Here is a 16,664-nt window from a genome sequence, read left to right as displayed (position 1 = left end):
AACATGGCTTCTTTTGTTTTGATGAGAAGGGTTCCATTATGTTTGTTTGAATGAGAAAATAAAAATTCTTATTGTTGGATTATTGAAGCATCCTTATGATAGTAGTGGTCATCACTATGCTATGGTATTGACAAACTTGAAAAATATGGTGTCAATATAACTTTGACATCTAGCCAATTCAAAGAAACTTCTTCGAAACAGAGTCTAGAAAGATTTAGATCTATATGTTGAGCATTAGTGGATGTTTGGTCAAATTTAATGCTTATCACTTAATGACTTAAGTTGACTTGAAGTTAAATTGTTCTTGAATTATTAACTTAAAACTTATAACTCATTTTTTTATTTTAATTATTAAGGTTGTTCGATAAAGTTAACTTAAAATTTATTCGAAGTCATTGAATTGACATATTTACCCCATTAGTTGTAATTAATATTTATTATTAAAAAATTAACTAATATTTGTTTTCATTAATCTTAAGCAATAAATTTGTTTGTTAAACACCCATACTTAAAGTATTGTAGTTTATAAGATAATATTAAAATATTTACTACAAAAAATGAATCATGCATTTGAAGTCATGATTGTTAAATATATTCTTATTAGATATGGGCAAATAAAACAAAAAAAAAAAAAATGAAATTAAGAATAAGTTAACTATTTTAACTTAATACTTAAAGTCATTTTTAACTTTAAGTTACAATATTAAGTTATTTTACAAACATACTTAATTTACTTAATAACTCATACTAAGTTATTAGGTCACTTTAAATCATTAAGTTGATTTACCAAACACCTTTTGTGTCTAGCTTGATAAGTGTCAAATTTCCTGAGTAGTAAAAATAGAACAATGAACTTGCATCATTGGCCACAGATCTTGGTCTCAACTTGATTCCCTTTAGAAAACAAGAAAAACAAACATTAGGGCAACAACATGGCATATCATCTAGTACATAGAAATCATGCACCAAATTTTAACCAAGGAGCAACATATCCAAGAGCTAAATAATTCCTCAAAATCTTTCTCATCAATGTACATTTTAATATTTCATTAACCTTCAAACATATAATAAATCCTTCAGATGTGAGGATGATGATACTTAAATTTGGAATTTTCTCCATTCCAAATATATAAAACGTTCTTAGATCATCATATGTTTATTTTAGAATGAACACCTAAATTCAATTGCTAAAAAATAAACCGAAGGAAATAAGAATGAACTCTTGAATCTAGCAATTTTCATTAATAGGGGCACGTAAACTTAAGGGAAAAGTGGGTTATGACTCACTAATTTGAAAAAATATAGAAAAAATAACCTCAAATTTTATAAATCAATTTTATCTTCATTCATTTAAAAATATTTTAAAATATATGTACTTTTTTATAAGTCAAATAATTATATTTTAAAAAGACTCTTTTACTTGCTATGTCAATAACACCAATTAACAAGTAGACATGTAGATGCATAATTGTAAAGAATCAATCTCTTGTTTAGTTCAGAGTTTTTTTTTTTTTTAATTGTAAGACTTGATTTAGGACTTTTTTGTCTCTCCAGAAGCAAAGACAATTAAAACCAAAAAACTTTAAAAAATATTTGATTCCATTTGAATTTCTCTTTCTCGATATCTATATTTCTAACCATCATACTTTACGAGGGAAGTGTAAGTTAATATTTTATTTTTATATTTTTAGCTTTTAAGTTTTTAAACATTTCTTATTTTATTGTTGATGTCAACCAACAACAATTTTATTCAATATTATTTAAAAAGAGAAGAAGATGAAGAGATTTATATAATATAAAATATAAAATCATTATTAATAGGATTAGAAAGGATTTTATTTATCACTTGGCAATCCTGTAGAATTTTTACAGAATGATTTATAGCTCATATTATGTAATAAAAATTTATAATATATTTATTCATAATATACTTTTATTGATTTAAAATGATAAAATAATTTTTTATCATTTTATTTAATATTATCAAGTAAAGGGTCATTTGAGGACATAATTATTTGATTTATGAAAAAGTGCATGTATTTTGAAATATTTTAAATGGATGAAGATAAAATTGATTTATAAAATTTGGGTTTTTTCTATATATTTTTATATTAGTGAGACAAAACCCACTTTTCCCTAAAATTAAATCCTCTCATTAGCTCTCAATTCACTATACATTTTTGGAAAACAAAACCATTGAGACACAACTTCAATTATTATTATTATTTTTTCCTTTCCCATCCTTTTGTTTTCTTAGTGCATCCAGGATAAATTCCAAATTTAGACTAATCTCCACGGTTCTTTTTGTTACCATAGAAATTCATATCATAACATGAGATAGAAAATCACCATAAATGACTTACTTTGGGAGGGGGAAAGGGCCTTGAATGAACCACAACCGCCCTTCACTTCATTTGGGACACTATCCCTCTGTTTAATTTCTAAGAAATAATAATAATAATAATAAGTAAAAACAACCCTTTTCGTTTTAACAAAAAGAAAATGAAATCTTATGAGGGAAAAAAAATAACTACTAATTTTACAAAGAAAATGGAACAGATCAAGACAAGCAATACTAATTTTAAGCTTGAACCAATGACATTAGATCAAAATAACAATTTTACAAACGTATTCAATCATTGTGACTGCATATGCATGCACACAACAATACAACCCAAAAAACAAATTTAAAGCCATAGGCCATAATGTGCTCAACAATATCGAACAAATGCAATAGAATATGAAAATTGTACATGAAGAAAAGGAGGAGAATAACTGAATAAGAGCGTATTTAGCAATGATTCTTGAAAGCGTTTATAGTCTTTTTAATATTTGAAAAATAATAATTTTCAATTGTTTAAAAGGTTAGAAGCTCTTTCTAAAATTACTATCAAACGAACTTTAAATATTATTTAGTTTGTGGAAAATAATAAATATATAATTTCCATTGATAAAGAAACACAATGCAAAAAATAATCACATAAAAAATTGGTAAAATTATTTTCATTAATCAATTGAAAAGATAGAAACTCAATTGAAATACATTGTTGAAACCGTAATTCAAAATTGTTATCCAAGCCTTTGAAGTTATAATTTGAAGGTGAGGTTGTTTTCACAAGAGGTCGGAAGCGGAGATGTTTGCCCCACATCCAAATCTCATATGGTTGTAATAAAGTAATAGGGTATTTTTGTAATAAATTAGTTGTATTTTATCTAAAACAACTAATATGGCATCAAAGCATTTTCTTCTGCTCGTCTTTGTTTGTTTTCATCACGTGCTGTGGTTAGATTTTTCGAGATGTCACCAATGGAGGATTCCAATAGAACATTTTATCTTCAGAATGAGGACTATCCTAGGCTCATTCACATCTTGCAACCTTTGAATGGGAGAAATTACAACACCTGGAGCAGAACGATGATGATGGCTTAATTTGACGACAAAGAACAAAGTCGGTTTTGTCGATGGCACCATTCCTCGTGTGACAGCAAACAATCTTCTCTTCAATGCTTGGACCTGCTGTAATAGCATGGTGATTTCATGGCTCCCCTTAAAGGAAGTGTCAGCATCCCCAATGCACTCACAGTGGGCTCCGGGCTCATACTATCAACGAGTGTTATAAGCTACATGGATACCCACCGGGATATAAGCTCAAATCGAAGAATACACCAGGTCATGGCCATATCAGACCTCTATTTTCTCTAACAATTCAACTCCTTTTGAATTGACGTTGGTTAATCTCTTCTCCAGCCAATGTCAACAACTTCTAGCTCCCTGCTACAACATAGCTCAACTACCTCAGTGGAATCACAACAATAGGGAGGTCCTTTCATGTGTTATTTCAGTGGTAAATTGACTCCTTCCTCTTCTATTTCTCATATTTTGATTCCATCTTATTCTTGGGCATTGGATATTGGGGTAACACACCATGTGTGTTATTCCCTGCAATTGTTCAAAACCTCTTCTCCATCACATAATTCCACTGCCACTTTTCCAAATAGACATTCTGTTTTTATCACTAGGGTAGGGTTTGTTGAATTGTTGATCATTTCATTATCAAAAATGTCTTAGATGTCCCACTGTTTCATTTTAATCTTCTTTACGTTAGTGTCCTCACTCAATATCATCATTGCTCAATGCATTTTGTATTTGAAGCTTGTTTTATCTAGGATTGTACGCAGGGGAGGATGATTGGGATGGGTAGACACAGTGGCAATCTCTATGTTTTGGATTCTACCAAACTTTTTCCTATTCCTTCTCGTGTCACAATTATTTGTAATATTGCCTCAAAGACCATACGCGAGCTTTGGCATTACTGTCTCGGTCACCCTTCTTATGTTAGGCTCCAGTCTTTAAAAGATGTATTAAATCTAAAACAATTTGTTGGCCACCCTTCTCATTATTCAATTTGTCATCTAGCTAAACAAAAACGTTTGTCATTTCCAACTTTAGATACAGTTTCATCATCTCCTTTTGAATTACTACACTTTGATAAATGGGATTCTTTTCATCACCCTACACATGAAGGTTTTCGTTATTTTCTTACCATTGTGGATGATTTTTCCCGATTTACCTAAATATACTTGTTGCATGCTAAATCTGATGTTATCAATGTATTTCCAGCATTTTATAATCTTGTTCATACTCAATTTGGTGTTAAAATTAAATTTGTGCATAGTGACAATGCCCTTGAGCTTTCTTTTTCAGATTTCTTTCTAGAAAAGAGGATTTTATCTTTTCATTATTGTGTTGACATGCCTCAACAAAATTCAGTGGTTGAGTGTAAGCCAGCATCTTTTAAATGTTGCACAAGCACTTTTTGTTTCAATCCAATGTACCGTTAGGATATTAGGGCGATTGTGTATAAATTGCCACATGCCTTATTAACGGGACTCCAACACTTGTCTTGTATAACAACTCGTGATCCCATGAGCTCAGGCCACTAGATGCATATATAAGAAGAAAACAATTGGCTTGCCCTGAACGACCGGGTTCTATCAAGAATTATTTGTATTCATTTTTATGGGCTAGGTTATCATCAGCTGTATCTGGTTCTGGTGCATCGATGCCAACACTCCATTCCAAGAACCCTGTGAATAATAGTGTTTGGATTTCAAGATTGTATGAAGGTGAAAATATGGATCTTAGAATGTAGGAGGTAGATGAGAGTTCTTGGTGCCTATGATTCCTTTATTTAATAGTCTTTGGCAAGGAATGGGGATTCTTGGAACCAAAACAGTCAATTTGGACATTGGTGAGTGCAAGTGCTTGTGTTGCAAATATATACAAGTTAAAATCATCAGAAACCACCAATTTAGAGAAGCTTTGAACAAAGACTCGGTTGGGCTCAAATGGAGATTTCAACATATTAAGAAGAGAATAAATCATGATCAAGTCATGCAATTAAGGAGAGGGAGTGCATTCAATCTTAACGCCTACAAAAACAAAGAAATTTAGAATGAGAAAAAGGAAAAAAAAGAACAGTAATTTGCACCAGAAAACCTGGAAACAACCTGGAAAACATATATTCTAAACAATGAAATCAAAAAGCATAACAGCAATAACATACATCAGTTACCAAATTCCTTATGAAATGCTCCTCTATTTGATACCTTGGAGAAGACATTATTGACAGTAATTACAGAGAAAATGTTCTTTAAACTAATTATTAGAAGTTAGAGAAACTTATGTATCCTATAGAATATGCCAGAAAGGGGAGATAAAATGTATAATTAGCAACCATTATCTGTCACAGAACCTGAATTTAGACATCAAACTAATTGACTATGTCCTCATAACGTAATCCAACTCCATCATGTGATATTTCTTTCTTCTTTTTACTACTAGTAGCCAAAGAGGATCGTCCAAAACTTGTTGATGTGCTTGATCTTCTTGAAGAACTGGTATTTGTCCATGATGATAGATGACTGGTATTTGTCCAAGTTGGTGAAAGAGATCCACTCATCTGAGTTGTGCTACTGAGCCTTGTAGTTTCTGAACTAAAGCTTTCTTTTTTAGTTGCTCTACATTCACCTTGTGATTCAGGGGACTCTGGATGATTACTAACTGAATCTGATAGTCCAGGGGAGAAGCCTTTGATGCTATAACATGTGTTGCCGCCCATTATATAACATAGAGCATCAACCACCTATGGTGATACAAAATGAAGAACAGGTGATTAGTGAGTTCCCTTGGTTTTTCTTGGTACTAGATTTGCTATATGTTTATCTATAATATTAGATTAGTGAGAAATAGGAGGAAAAGGTGAAAAAGCTTTAATAAGATTCCTAGTTTCCTTTCTCTTTGTAATCAAAATGAACAACAGGGATTTGTTTGTGCATTTTTTTTTTCCCTTAAAACATCCACTTTCTCATCAAAATTAAGCTAATGCAGATGAAAGAACAAGCATAGAGTGAATAGACTTATCCTAGGCTACACATACATTTTCCATAGGTAATTGCTTATGAGGATCCTTGCTAAGACATTTTTCTGCCACGCAAACCATCCATAAGAGTTGGTGGACATCATGAGAATCCACAATCCTCTTGTCAATTAAATCTGGGTAGTTCCCTTCTTTCAGTAGTGGCCTTGCCTGCAAAAGAAGTGGCAAAAAACTGCATAAGCCTCTTGAAAATTAGTAGGAAATATGAGGTAAATTAGCTATGAAAGCTCCCTTCTTTATCTAGATGTTACTTAATGATATGCTTCAGCAACTTTAGTTATATGACTGGGCTTTATAAAACATATGACTAACTTTCAACTTCTCATCTGCTTGAATTTTATTATGCTTGAGCAATGGTCTTTTCTGCAGTATGGAATTTGGTACCAGGAATTTGATAATAAGTAATAAACATGTCACATGGTTGTTACCCACTCTACTAGGCTTTTCCCTTTTAGTTCCTTGTCTGTTGTCTCCAGCCCAGTGATCAACTGTAGCAGCACCACCCCGAAGGAATAAACATCAGTCCTTTTGTATGCTTTCCCACTTTCTGCATATTCTGGTGCAACGTATCCCAATGTCCTAACAACTATCGTCTCTGAGGAATGATCTGAGTCTTCTTGTTGGGTTCTTGCAAGACCAAAATCTTCTAGCTGATACATTAATTGAAGTAATGATAATTAGACTTGTTTTTGTGATTAGTTTTTTTTCAATATAAATGATATGAAGCCTCAATGATGTAAGCTTAAGTACTAGGTTGATCATAGGGCAGCATCCAGGATGAGCCAATGGATCAAACCAGTTCACCTAATTGGAACCATTCTGGCCATTGAAATGAATCAATGTGTTGTTGGTTCTGTTGCATATATATTTGGATTCTTACCAGTGCTTCGTAATCATGGTTTACGAGAATGTTGTTTGGTCTCATATCTCTGTGAATGATGTTGTTTTTGTGCAGATATTCTAAACCTTTGGCAGTTCCCAAAGCTATTTTGATCCTATTTTTCCAACCGAGTGGACTGCAGCTATGCTCTGTGTCATTTCAGCAAAATCCGCTCTTAGGATAGGCTTCAGTTCTCTATAATTGTCAGTAAAATAGAACAAAACGTCTTGAATGTGATGCAAAAGGAGTATAAATTAAACTAGTCTTCTGTGTTTGGTTTGTTCTTACTTGACAGATGTTGGTCCAATGAACCATTGCAGACAAACTCATAAACAAGCAGCCTATGATTTCTTTCTGAACATGATCCCAATAGCATTACCACATTCTCATGTCTGGCCTTGCTGAGTACAGTTACTTCAGATTTGAATTCCTTCTCTCCTTGAAAGCTTGCATGTTTGTGTTGCTTAACAGCAATCTTAATCCCATTCTTCAGCCGTCCTATGTAGACAGGACCAAATCCACCTTTTGATAGGAAGTTCTCTGAGGCAAATCCCTCTGTGGCTGCTTGCAGCTCTGCATAAGTGAAGTCCTTTTTTCATTCGATCTTCGGCCTTCTGTTTTCGCAAATTGAACAACTGGAGTTTCTAAGTATCTCTTCTGGTTGGAACTCACTCATCTGATCATTGCTGCTTTTATGCTGCTTTTCTTCTTCATTTGGACCCCCTAATGCGGATTGCTCTTCTGTTGTTTCTTGTTCTGCATTTGTAGTGGCTTCTTCTTCTTGGTAACCCAGGGGGAATATCTTGTCTCGTTGAAGCTAGAACTTGAGGCTTCAGTGTTTGCAAGGCTAGAATTGGATATGCTACTTCACAGAATGAGCTGTTCACTAGATGAGGAATTAGAAAATGTAGATTTTCCTGAGTTATTCCATGGGGTTTCTCCACCACCATCACCGCTTAGCACTTCACTCATTCTGGTTTTTCCAGAAATTGCTTGAAAATGAGGGGGAAAAAAGGATGTGAGCTACACCATAAAAGCAAATTTTAAAGAGAGTTTCTTAAGAAACTTATATATTTTTCATCATTTTCTTTTTTTTGATAGAAAAGGGTATTCTAACTGTTTTCAATCTAGAACTGTTTGGTTATTTGAATGTAGTATATTTTTCATATTGGTAATTGCTTACTCTTGCAAGAAAGTAGTTCTTCAAGGCTTCCATGCATCCTTTCTCCATATGATACAAAGGTTGTTACTGGCCCTGTTAGCTCTTCAATGGTGTTGTCACGTTTCATCCTCGATATTCCACATGAGAGTTTGTCCATGAAGTACTTCTTGTCTTTCTTCATCTGCCTGTAACAAACAACAAATCCTTCAATACATGAATCTTTGGCTGCTTTGGGACCCTACAAGCATGAAGTATGAACATGTCACATGACTAAATTTGAAATATTTGTTATGTGGTAGTCTTGGTTAGGATCCTTCAGATATGTTCAACAGAAAGTGTTTCGGATTTTGGGTGGATATATTCTTTCTTTTAAACCAAAGTCGATTCCTTGAACATAAAAAGAATAGGCATCTTTTTCAGTAGTATGCAATGTGATTTCTTATGTATATGTTGTTATACTTGTTTATGTTTTTCATTTTATAGAATTAGACAAAACACTTTTCACTAAGGTTTTTTTTGTATAGGACACTTAATTCTGTGGCAGATACTTGCCAAAATGATTAATGTGCCACACCAGTTTGAATGCTTACAAAAGGGTGAGGATAAAAGGCTAAATGACTAGCTTTCTCTTAGGAAGAAGGGAAAAAAGGAAAGAAAAGAAAAAGATGAATACTTGTGTTCAGTATATATGAACTTTAGATATATCTATATATATCCCTGCTTGAGAATATGACTCATGAACCTGGATGCCCAATGTCCAATGCTTGTGTTCGTGTTTTAGGGGTCTAGGATTAGGATTAAGATTTGGTAAGACGATTGATTCTATTACAGAAACAGGTGGGCTTAACTCTGTCAAACACTTTTCATTCTTTATGAGATTAGGATACATTAATAGTGATTAGATCCACAAGAATATGATCATAGTTTGGTCAGTCCAGAGGACCAGACTCTATTTCAAATTTGAGTTTACATGTTAATGCTAGTAATTTCAGAGTGAGCCAGATTGAAAGCCATTTTTCAACTGATTCAAACTGAAACATGAGAGGGATTATCATCTAAAAGTAGTGGGAAACCTTCCCTTGATTGGAAGGCCAAGGACTAATTATTATTTGCAAGGAATGAACACAACTCACACACAAATTGTTCATAATCTATCCTTAAGGTGTATTATTTTTGTGTTCATTTCCATGGTAGGCCATTTAGGGTTTAGCTTGGATCATGGAATCTTAATTTTCTTTTTTCTAATATATGTGTATACATTGTGCATCAAAATTTGTAAATCTTATAAAATACATGTGGGGGCTGCTCACACTCGCGTGCGTGCGTGCGCCCCTCCCCCCCACAAACACACACACATATTTCTTTTTGTTTTGACCAAACAAGTGTTCGAATTGCGTCAATAAAAATTGATATTATGTGTGGACCCCGCATTTCGGCTCATGCGTTTCCCACTCGAATGGCGAGCTCGATTTTTTATTTGAAAAATTGATTCGTTGATTAAAAATGACTTGAAGTCGCCACTTATTTTTGTTTTATTTTTTTAAAGGGTAACAAAATAAGAAAGAAAACCCTAAGTGCGACTCCTTATTTTGGAAAAGGTGATCTGGGAAAAACCGGATCGGACTCGGGGGTTAGGTTACTTATCAGGAAGGTACGGTTATAAACCGTAGCACCCTTCTAAGTCTCTAGAGTTGGGTCTCTACTAATACAATGAAACTGATGTGGCAATCAATGACAAAGTCAATGGATACTCACCTAAATCATGCACAATATGGGAATAAAAAATAAAAAAAACATGCAATGGAGATTGACTAGAATGGGAGTGGATGCGTACCTCGGCCATGAGCCACAATGCGCTATCAAGAAATAGGATTAGTGCACAATTAATGAATACAAAATATAACCCATACATATCGGAGTGCAAAACGAGACTCAAGCAAAATACATTAAGCACGACAATTGACAATCAAAAGGGATCAAACATAGGGCCCTCACCAAAGCCCAATTTATTATTCATGGACTAGTCTCACAAATTTCGTGTTTCGGGATCATGAAGAATTCATCATTGCTTATGTAAAATCAAGAAAATCATAAGATTATTTAGGAGCTGAAATAGAATTAAAACTATTTGAGTGAAAACTGGATTCTTGGAATTTGTTTGAAAATCGGGGGTCTTGGGAAATAAATTTAAGAGTTGGAATTTTAGAGATTAAATTAGAAAGAAATTAGAATTTCGGAAATTGGAAATTAAGTTCGGAAATTGGAATTTAAAAGAATTGTTTAAAATGGAATTCTAGAATAAACAAATAAAATAATAATAATTAAATAGATTAATGTGAATATTGGAATTTTTGGAATTAGAAATTAAATTCGAAAGTCGAAAATTTTAATGAAATTGTTTAAGATGAAATTTTAGAATAAATAAATAAATAAAATAATAATAATTAAATAGATAAATGTGAATATTATAATTTTTGGAATCAGAAATTAAAAACGAAAGTCGGAAATTTAGATGAATTGTTTAAAATGGAATTTTAAAATAAATAAATGAGATAAAATAATAATAAATAAATAGATTAATGTAAATATTGGAATTTTTGGAATTAGAAATTAAAATCGGAAACCGGAAATTTAGATGAATTGTTTAAAATGGAATTTTAGAATAAATAAATAAAATAATAATAACTGAATAAATTAATGTGAATATGGGAATTTTCGGGACTTATTTCGGAAATCGGAAGTCTTAAAGAATTGATTTAAAATAGAGTTTTGAAATAAATAAATAAAATACTAATGATTAAATAAATTAATGGGAAAATTAGAATTTCTGAAATTGGGATTAAATTTAGAAAGCGGAATTTTGAAGAGTTGTTTATAGATTGAGTTTCAAAATAGACAAATAAATAAATGAATAAAAGGATAATGAATAACTTGATGTAAAAATTGGAATTTCGAAAATTGGGATCAAATTTTAAAATCGGAATTTTGAAAAGGAAGCTTGAAAATTAAATTTAAGAAAATGGAATTTTAAAGAATTGTTTGGGAATAAAATTTTTGAAAATTGGATTTAAAGGGAATGGGAGTTTTGAAAACTTATTCGAATGTGATATTTTAAAAAAATTAAGTTTGGAATTGTGGAATTTTTGAAAAATTAATTTTAAGAATTTGAATCCCGGATAATTAAATTCAAAATTAAAACTTTAGAAAATTATCATGAGAATTTAATTTTTTGTTTTTATAAAGATAAAGATAAATAAATAAATTGGAGCTACGAAAAAATAGAATTTCAAAAATTAGAATTATGCAAACTAATTTTAAAATTAAACTTTAGAAGATTGTTTCGAAAATGATGTTTATCTCGTTTTATTTTATTGTATTTTATTCATTTATTTCATTTTATTATTATTATTATTATATATATTTTTTAAAAGTCAGACATATGGCAGTGGGTATTTGGGCTTCTTTGGACGGGAAAATGGCTTGGAGAAGAACAGTGGCAGCGCAATAGGAAGGACGCCGACTACAGGGTAATGAGCTGCAGAAAAATCAAATTGGTTGGCGGCGACGGGGTGAGGCAGATTGAGATCTGGGGCCGAAAGACCGACGATTACACCCGGAGATGGCGCCTCTCAACTAGAAGACTCCATGGTGCTGCTACTGCTCGTGGTTGGCTTCTAAGGCTGATGCTGGTGATTGTGATTCTCATTTTGAATCTGATATTGACTCGATTGCTGAAACGGCATGGTTAACGGAAACGTCGGAGATGTCGACGGAAAATTAGTCTTGGCCTTGAGATGCATCCTCCACAGAGTCGAAAGTGTTTTAGACCCGAGTTTTCTTCCGTGGGTCCTGGATCTTGGCGGCAAACCTGCCAAACGGCCTCTTGCGCACGCCTCTATAGTGGATCTCCTCATTTCCGATATCCCGGCGGCTACACCGAAAAGTTTGCCTCTCGGCGCCCTTCACTTCGTGTTCTGGTACGAGTGTTTTTGGAAGTAGTGAACGGAAACGACAACAGAGGGACATAGAGAGAGGAAAATAATAATAATAATAAGGGAGAAGTGGCAACGTCGACCGACCCATGACAACCCGAGAAACCAACGAGAATATATATGCAATCGTCTATCATTCATGCTAAAAAAACCAATAAAAATCTATCCAGAAGCGGCAAAGGATGAACAAAGAACAGGTAATGAGGAGATAAAACATAAAAAACCATACCTAGAGGCGCTTCTTTCCTTCTCCGAACTTCACTCTTCTTCTCCCGCAATCCCCCCCTCTCTGGAACGCCCCCCCCCCCCATCCAAGCTGTCAAAGACCCCCTTTCTGTTCCTTCTCAGTTCCCCCCCTTTCTTCCTGAGCAAGCCACCACCTTTACCTACTCTCTGCATCACGTCTAATCTGGCCGCCCCCATCAGCCTAATTCCCGGGGTGGTCAGAAGAGTAAACATAAAAAAAAAAAAAAAAAACATCCTCTGGGGGGGGGGGGTCTACATTATGATTTATGGATGCAACCAAACCATGAATAAGCTAACTTGATATCTAGTAATACAAATTTAATCTCTTACCAGCATAGCTATTAAGATCATTTCCAGTCAAGTTGCTGAATCCTAAAATTTGGGAATCTGAGGGATAAAAAACCTAGACACATACTCATACCAGAACCCAGACCTAAATCCATGTAACATAACCCAAAGTTGACACCCCATTTTACCTATTTAGGGCTTACAGCCATAAAGCATCACTTCCCAGAACAACCCAAATATTTTTAGAATTCAAGTTCATAAGGGTAGAGGATATTTAAAACAAAACCTCACATCCAAAGAATTTAATAGAACATGTATCCCTGTTTAGAGCCTATGGCTAAAGAAGGTTTTGCATAGTAACTATGATAAGCTATAATTAAGCCTATGCCAAATACTCAACAAAGTATGAACAAACTCAATCCAATGAAACATTGACCCACTTATGAGAGTCACATTCCTATCTATTAAGGAACACCAGGTTACTTCCAAGAAAATCGCAAAAAATAAGAATATTGTGTGAACAACAGTTCAAGGAAGAAGAGAGAAAATAAAATGGCCTATGATTCAACCTACAATTTGATCCCAATTAATTGGATTTTGGACTAACTCTCCACAAACTAAGATAGACAGATATCTTCATGTCCATTATACAAAAATTATAACATTTAGAGCACTCAATAGAAAAACAATATGCCATTAACCTTGATTTCATTGTTCTCATCACAATCAGTAGGAAGTAAAAGAGAAAATGAGTAAGAAGGATAAGTTATTACTTATAAGAAGGTTGAACAAGAGTAGCTCATGTAATCCATAGTCCTGAACTTTTAATAGCATCCAGAGTTGTGAGCTCACGACCTGGAGTCATTTATATCAACTACAACCTAGGGTTATTCATAACATCTACAACCTTAAGCTTAAGACCTAGAGTGGCTCATGTCATTGATAGCCTTGAGTTGTTTATAGCATCTAAAACCCTGAACGCACGACCTAAAGTCGTTTATGTCAACCACAACCTTAAGATGTTATAGTATATGTAGCCCTTAGCTCAAAACCCCGAGTCATTCATGTCATCCACAACCCTAAGTTCATGATTCAAGGTCTTTCATGTCATTAACAGCCCTGAGCTGTCCATAACATCTAAAGTCCAGAGCTCACGAATCAGAATCATTCATGTCAACCATTGCCCAGAGCTGTTTATAGCATATAGAGCCCTGAACTGACGACTTAGAGTCGTTCATGTGAACCACCACCCAAAGCTGTTCATAGCATATAGGGCCCTAAGCTCACGAAACAAAGTCGTTCATAGCGTCTAGAGTCTTGAGCTCTCAAAATCTCCATCATTGATGGAAGCCTATATGCTATGAATAGCTAAGGGTTGTGGTTTACATGAACAACTCCCGGTTGTGAGCTTAGGGCTCTAAATGCTATGATCAGCTCAAGGCTATGGATGACATGAACAACTCCAGGTTGTGAGCTCAGGGCTTTAGATACTATGAGTAGCTCCGAGCTATGGTTGACATGAACAACTTCGAGTTGTGAGTTGAGGACTCTAGATGCAATGAATAGCTCAAGTTGTGGTTGACATTAATGACTTTTGGTCGTGAGCTTGGGGCTTTAGATGTTATGAACAACTCAAAGTTATTGATGATATGAACAACTCGAGATCCTGTGAAGTAAGGCCTTTAGATGCTATGAACAACTTAGGGATAAGAATGATATGAATGATTCTTGGTCATGAGCCTATGAGTTTAAATGTTATGAACAACTCTAGGTCGTGAGTTGAGGGCTCTAAATGCTATGAATAACTCAATTTTATAGATGACATGAAGGACTTCGAGTTATGTGCTCCGGGCTGTAGATGCTATGAACAACTCAGAGTTGTGGATGATATGAACAAGTCGGGATCCCATGATCTTTGACTTCTAGATGTTATGAACAACTCAAGATTGAGGATGATATGAACAATTCTTGGTTGTCAGCCTATGACTCTGAATGCTAAGAATTGCTATGGATTGTGCATGACATGAATGAATCTTGGTCATGAGCTTAGGACTCTGGATGCTATGAACAACCTAGGGTTATGGATGGTATGAACAACTACGGATCTTGTGAGCTTAGGCTTCTAGATGCTATAAAAAGCTTAGAGGTGTTGATTATATGAACGATTCTTAGTCATGTGCACATGGCTCCAAATTTTATGAACAACTCATGGATGTGGATGACATGAATGACTTCGGGTCATGAGCTCAAGGCTTTATATGATATGAACATCTCAAGGCAGTGGTTGACATGAATGACTTCGAGTTGTGAGCTCAGGGCTCTAGATGTTATGAACAACTTAGAGTTATGAATGATATGAATAACTCAGGATTCTCTGAGTTGAGACCTCTAGATTCTATGAACAACATAGGGCTAAGGATGATACGAATGATTCTTAGTCGTGAGCCTATGATCTTAAATGCAATGAACAACTCGGGGTTATGGATGACATGAATGACTTTGGGTCACAAGCTCTAGGCTCTAGATGCTATGAACAACTGAAGGTTGTGGTTGACATGAAGGACTCCAAGTCATGTGCTCAGGGCTCTAGATGTTATGAACAACTCAAAGTTCTGGATGACATGAATGACTTTGGGTTGTGAGCATAAGGCTCTATATGCTATTAACAAATCAAGGTGGTGGATGACATGAATCACTTCAGTACATGTGGTCAGGGCTTTAGATGCTATGAATAGCTTAAGGTTGTGGTGTACATGAACGATTCTAGGTCATGGGCTCAAGACTTTAGATGTTATGACAAGCTTAAGGTTGTGGATGACATGAATGACTCCGGGTTGTGAGCCTAGGGCTTTAGATGCTATGAACAACTTAATGCTATGGTTGACATGAATGATTCGAGGTTGTGAGCTCAGGGCTAAATATGCTATGAAAAGCTTAGGGTTGTGGATGACATGTATGACTCTCGGTCAGGAACTCAAGGCTCTAGATGCTATGGATTGCTCAAGGCCGTAGTTGACATGAACTACTCCAAGTCGTGAGCTGATTGCTCTTGATGTTATGAAAAGCTTAGGGTTGTCGATGACATGAATGACTTTGGGTCATGAGTGCAGGGATCCAAATGATATGAATAGATCAGGGTTTTGGTTGACATGAACATCTCATGGTCATGAGCTCAGGGCTCTAGATGCTATGAATAGCTTAAGGCTATGGATGACATGTACAATTTCAGGTCATGCGCTTAGGGCTCTAGATGCTATAAATAGCTTAGGGCTATGGATGACATGAATGACTTCGGTTCATGTCCATAAGGCTCTAGATGCTATGAATAGGTCTAGGCTGTCACTGACATGAACGACTCCAACTCGTGAGCTTAGGGGTCTAAATATTATAAAAAGCTTAGAGTTGTGAATGACATGAACAACTTCAGGTCGTGTGCTTAGAGCTTTAGATGTTGTGAACAACTCAAAGCTCTGTATGACATGAATGACTCCAGGTCGTGTGCTCAGGGCTTTAAATGCTATGAATAGATCCGGGTTGTGGTTGACATGAATGGCTTCGGGTTGTGAGCTCAAGGCTCTAGATACTATGAACAACTCAAGTTGTGGATAATATGAACAACTCTTGGTCATCAACTATGGGCTCTAGATGCTATGAAC

The 16,664-nt window shown here is 34.6% G+C and overlaps 1 long non-coding RNA gene across 4 annotated transcripts; it reads left to right on the top strand.

Moving 5' to 3' along the window:
* The first annotated feature begins 3,246 nt into the window (after nucleotides 1-3,246).
* Nucleotides 3,247-8,492, top strand: LOC104879525 (uncharacterized). 4 transcript variants are annotated; one of them, XR_009465850.1, is made up of 4 exons: nucleotides 3,253-3,670; nucleotides 3,749-3,845; nucleotides 6,083-6,172; nucleotides 7,396-8,492. It is a non-coding gene; the product is annotated as an uncharacterized LOC104879525 (long non-coding RNA). The 4 variants fall into 4 exon arrangements; XR_785925.3 differs by lacking the exon at nucleotides 6,083-6,172; XR_002030235.2 differs by having other exon boundaries at nucleotides 3,253-3,845.
* Nucleotides 8,493-16,664: the final 8,172 nt, after the last annotated feature.

The sequence above is a fragment of the Vitis vinifera genome, chromosome 6 (genome assembly GCF_030704535.1).
Source record: "Vitis vinifera cultivar Pinot Noir 40024 chromosome 6, ASM3070453v1".
NCBI lineage: Eukaryota > Viridiplantae > Streptophyta > Magnoliopsida > Vitales > Vitaceae > Vitis > Vitis vinifera.
This window is presented reverse-complemented; position numbering and strand designations above follow the sequence as displayed.